Below are 5644 nucleotides of genomic sequence, written 5' to 3'. Positions count from 1 at the left end.
GTACATGATTTAAATATTCTCTCCTGTGTCACCTTGTAGACCTGTGGGTGAATGTGTTCTGATTTGAACTAGTCAACGTTTACGATCAGATCAACTGTTGAGGTGTTTCTCCATGTTCTTCCAGGTCTTGTATGGATCCCCAGCCCCATGGACCCCATTCAGTTGAGGAGACGTAAGCTATTGTCCCTTGTCTGCCCAATCTATCTCTCTGTTCTAGCAATGCTTACCCTCCCTTCCTCCGTACTATCCCTCCTCCTCATCACGATGGAACACGGCCAGTGTCACCAGCTCAGCTTTGCTCTGGGATTAGTGTTACTACAGATTAACAGACAAGATGCTCATACTACAGAACTTTCCTAGTTAAAGGATGGGCTGTTGGAGATGTTGAACACCACTGGATGTCAGTCCTAAGTCATTTATCACCCTAGTAACAGGATGGGCTCATTGGAGATGTTGAAACACCACTGGGATGTCAGTCCTAAGTCATTTATCACCCTAGTAAAGGATGGGCTCATTGGAGATGTTAACACCACTGGATGTCAGCCTAATCATTTATCACCACTAGTAACAGGATGGGCTCATTGGAGATGTTGAACACCACTGGGATGTCAGTCCTAAGTCATTTATCACCCTAGTAACAGGATGGGCTCATGGGAGATGTTGAACCAATGATTAGTCAGATGCACCAATCCCCTTGCTCGGATATAGAAGCAAACAGTTACAGTGGTGTTACGGATGGATATTTATACCTGACTCTTTTCTTATAGAAGTGTTATACAGTTTCTAAAATGTTAATTAATTATTGTGGAAGGCATTATCTCCTAGCAGTGGGCTTCAGAGGAACAATGGGAAAGTCATTCTGCTTTGGAAGTTGATAAACTTGTAACCCCACTTTTGAGAAAATGGCCCTTGAATGTTTTGGTACTACTACTGTAGAGATCCTCTTTGTCTACACCCATTCAGCATTATTTATACCGTCTTAACCCTTAAAGAGATGGGTGGGGATAACATGTGAGGCCATGTGCTAAACAGAGTGAGTAGTGTAGTAAACAACCAAATATTTCAAGACTAAAAGTGGTGAAAGTAGTAGCCTACGATAAGGAAAAACTCCAGGTTAAAATACAATATCTAGTCTTTGGCATGGATCCTAATCTGACTTTGGTGCAGGTCACGTTGTTCTTCACATTACCGTCTCTGGTAAACACACACTATATCAAATAAAATCTGTTTATTTGTCACATGCACCGGATACAGAAGGTGTAAACGGTACAGTGAAGCGGTTATTTGCATAGTAGCTAATTCTACATCACTTTTATTCTTGTATAGCAATGAAAACCATTTTTCGGATTCGACTAATATTACTACACAGATCATACAAGTAACGCTAGCTAGCGAGCCAGCCAGCTAACGTTCGCTAGCTAGGTAACAGTACGCTTTAACTTGCAATGAAAATGACTTTCTGACGAAATTAGAAACGTATAATGTCTGAAAATGTAGCTAGACTCTTACCCATTATACATGGATGAATGCTTCACACAGACTGGAACCATTTAGCTCTGTTTTGTTTGTAGCTACATCTTGTTTGGCCGGCGTTGTGTCAAGTCACTCCGGTTCACACTGACTGGAACCATTTTGCCCAACTGTATGCTAAATAAGCAGCGAGGGGAGGAGATGAGAGTACCCAGACAGAGAGAGACAGAGGAGAAAGGCAGGGGGGGGGGGGGGGGGTCTGCTAATCTACCATAAGTGACTCGTTTCAGGAAGCCTGGGCTTATGTCGCACGTCACTACCTCACTGGAGAGGCATTTCAACGTCTTTGACATGTTTATCAAACATTTTGTATTTTGAAATGCTTCTGGTACATGTGAACTTTCATGTGCCCTTAATAAACACACTTAGTTCCCATCTGTAAAAAAATACAATGGTTAAATTATGAGTGGAGCTACGGAAAAAGCAGGAAACTTCCAAGCCATGATTGGCTGAGATAATTGATGGCACATGTCGGGAGATGAGTTCTGATTGGTCTGCCATGTAGCATACTCTGTCTATAACGTGAGATGCTCAGTAGTGTGGTAATCTTTCTACCCGGCTGTTTTTAAACATAACGCCATCGAGAACTACAAAGGTTCTGCTCTTGATTGTTTCTTTGTCTCAACAACATCGATGCCCTGATTTAGCGGGCGCATCGACAGATCAGTAGGAAACAGTGATGGGCTCCTTTCTACACACGCCACGTCAGTGTGAACCGGAGTGACTTTCCATGAGCCCATCCTTTACTAGGGTGATAAATGACTTAGGACTGACATCCCAGTTGGTGTTCAACATCTCCAATGAGCCCATCCTGTTACTAGGGTGATAAATGACTTAGGACTGACATCCAGTGGTGTTCAAACTCCAACGAGCCCATCCTTTAACTAGGCGAAAGTTCTGTAGTATACGAGCATCTTGTCTGTTAATCTGTAGTAACACTATCCCAGAGCAACAGCTGAGCTGGTGACACTGGCCGTGTTCCATCGTGATGAGGAGAGAGGGGATAGTACGGAGGAAGGGAGGTAAGCATTGCTAGAACAGAGAGATAGATTGGCGCCAGACAAGAGGACAATAGCTTACGTCTCCTCAACATGAATGGGGTCCATGGGGCTGGGGGAAATCCATACCAAGACCTGAAGAACATGGAGAAACCACCTCAACAGTTATCTGATCGTAAACGTTGACTAGTTCAAATCAGAACACATTCACCCCACAGGTCTACAAGGTGACACAGGAGAGAATATTTAAATCATGTACATTTTGGCTTTTTTCCTGTTGTTATACATACAAAAATGTGTATTCTGTCTGGTAAAAAAGGAAAATATTCCTACACATTTTATTCAAGGTGGTCAAACTGCACAACTGAAAAAGAGCAGAATTTAAAAAACAGGAATGACTAATAAAGGGACACACCGCAATAAATATATATGCCTTCTAAAATAGCAAGCAACATTCTATTGCCAACATCTATATGAACATATTGGGAGTATAAACATTTTGTCGTACCTGCATCAGAGGAGCCAGTCAGAGGCGACAGAACGAGAAACATAGAGAGGGGCACACGTTGTTTCCGCTTATGGAGTGTCAAATTGGCTGGCTGGTAAAGCGAACGGGTACATTAATCAGCTTAACTTATACTAACAACAGCCAAACTAGCAATTTTCCAATTAGCTTAATAGTTAGCCTAACTAACAAGACTGGGAGTATTCATTATGCCGTTTCTGGTTGCAAAACGGTTTCTTAAACTGAAAGCGAACGAAACGGGGTGAAACTTTAGTTTAGTTGCAAGACTGGTTGACCAATGATCGGTGTTGGACTAATGATTTAATAAAACAACCCTACCACAATATAACCGGTTTCCCCCCACCCCCCAAAAAAAATTGTTTTTTTTCCTTTCTACAAAAGAGATATATAGATATATTGATATTATATAATGATGTCAGCATGACATGTCCCTTACCTTCCAAATAAACCCAAAACGGCGCACCATATTCCTGCTGTGTAAATTAGACGTGGTAGATGGGGTGGAAAATCTTGGCGTTAAAGGTGTGGTCTAGTAATGTCTTGTCAGTCCCACTGTCTACTCAGGAATTGCTGCGGTTTTTGACCAAAAGTGGATTCAGACTAATCGATATTGTCTCAATGGACTTCACTTATAAAACCTTGATAAATCCTGTAGCAAGCCTAGTGGGCATGATAGAGATAGTTTCTCACGATTATCATATGCCCTTGTTGACAGGACAGATATTTATTTGTTGCGTGACAGCCGGCTATTAATAGAGATAGAGATAGTTTACTTTCCTGTGCAAGACCACCAGAACAATGTAAAACTCAGAGTGCAAAAGGACTCCCGATGTTATGTCCAATGTTAGTTATACGTAGAGACCACACACCCCTTTTTTTCACGCAGATTAGTGAAAACATAGCTAACATTCAGCATAGCACATACATTGTATACACTCTTACCTCCAAGTCCAGCTAGATTGCTTCCAGTTTTAGAGGCCAGATTTAGTGAGGGAGACAGTAATTTGTGGGTCCAGGAGAGAAGAAGCTCTTGTTAGATGAACACAGCGCGCAGCACATACTGCTGATACGGAGGAAAGCCCGGCAGACTCTGTGGGCTGCTGGTAGGGACTGGACTGAAATTTCTTTGGTAACAACCGTTTTCCATTTTTACAGTAAATCCAATGATAGTTCTTGAATGGCATTCAATTTAGATGCCTGTTAAAGAAGGCCAAATTACGGGTGAAAATACACAGGCCGCGAAAAAAATCAAGCTCGCTTACCAAATTAGGAACTTGCAGAATGACGTGTGAAGAAGTAAATAAATGAAAACAACCATGCAAAGCTGCTACTATAGCGCACAGTCTTGGAAAACCACAATTTAGAACAGCAATCTTGGCTTACAAGTACATAGTTTTATTCTGTCAGAGAGCTGCACAGCTGTGCCTCCTCCTGACAGGCCCACTCCAGTTCTGAGGAGTAACTGCAGGCTACTGTATTTACGTTCAAATAGATGCTCACAAGCGCAATGCTTCGGCAAATCAGAGTTTTACGTCGTTTACTCTGCAGTCCCATCTAGTCAGACGATCGATCTACATTCTGCTCGTCCAGAGGCGTTTCCGCTTTCTGCAGGTTGTTCTGGCTGGAACATGCTTGTGCTATTCGGGATCATTGGGGCAAGTCACGTAGCAATAACCCTGCAAACGCTACCATTAACCATAACTCTAACTTTACCTTACCGTTTTAAATGTCACTTCAATGGGGTGACGTAAGAGTTAGGAGGTCCAAGGATCGTTGGACTTTTTTAGCATAAAAATGGGAAGGGATGTCATTTCCATGACGTACTCGTCACGAACCAATCAAATTCATGACAGCAGCGTAGTCATGACAGGGTAGCCAATGATATGCAATTTTAAGAATTGAATGCGTGTTTGTTGATTCAACCGCCTGTTAATTCACGACGGAGACGCTTTTACTACGCAGTCTCTACATGAATATATATTTGTAACGACCCTGGGTTTATAAGCGGCGAAAATCGGACTCTGCCGCTTGAGCACATGCTTTTCGGCAACCGTCGATAGCGCGCCGGATCTCGGGGCTAGGAGTCGAGGGTTCGAGCCCTGCTCCTGCTGTTTCTTACATATCAAGTGTTTTTTCTCTAGTTGGCGGGATGTCACCCGTCCTACTTATATCAGTACTTCGTGAAAATTAAGCATTACGAAACTTCTAATTGGCGATCACAAATAAACTTCACGTTGCAAATATGTCATCATTTTGGGGGGGGGGACCAAAATTTCGACAACCAATTTGATCTGCAATAGAAAAAACTCCTTGGCCTGGGAAGGGAGACGATTTTCCACCGAGTTGGACCTTTTCTGTTCCCCTTTCTCCGTCTATAATAAACGCATTCTCCCCGCGGAAGATTTTGAGCGGCAGTTGGAGAATAACCACATGACCAACACGCAATCACACAGCAAAACCATTCATATGGCGAAGAAACAACGACAGGCACGAGTTTCGATATAGCGTGTGATTATAGGATTCAGCTAAGACTTAGTACATCTTGCTTTTCACATTTTAATGGTTTGGAACGCACCTTGGAAAAATTGAC

This window comes from Salvelinus sp. IW2-2015, unplaced genomic scaffold, assembly GCF_002910315.2.
Source record: "Salvelinus sp. IW2-2015 unplaced genomic scaffold, ASM291031v2 Un_scaffold3296, whole genome shotgun sequence".
Lineage (NCBI taxonomy): Eukaryota > Metazoa > Chordata > Actinopteri > Salmoniformes > Salmonidae > Salvelinus > Salvelinus sp. IW2-2015.
This window is presented reverse-complemented; position numbering follows the sequence as displayed.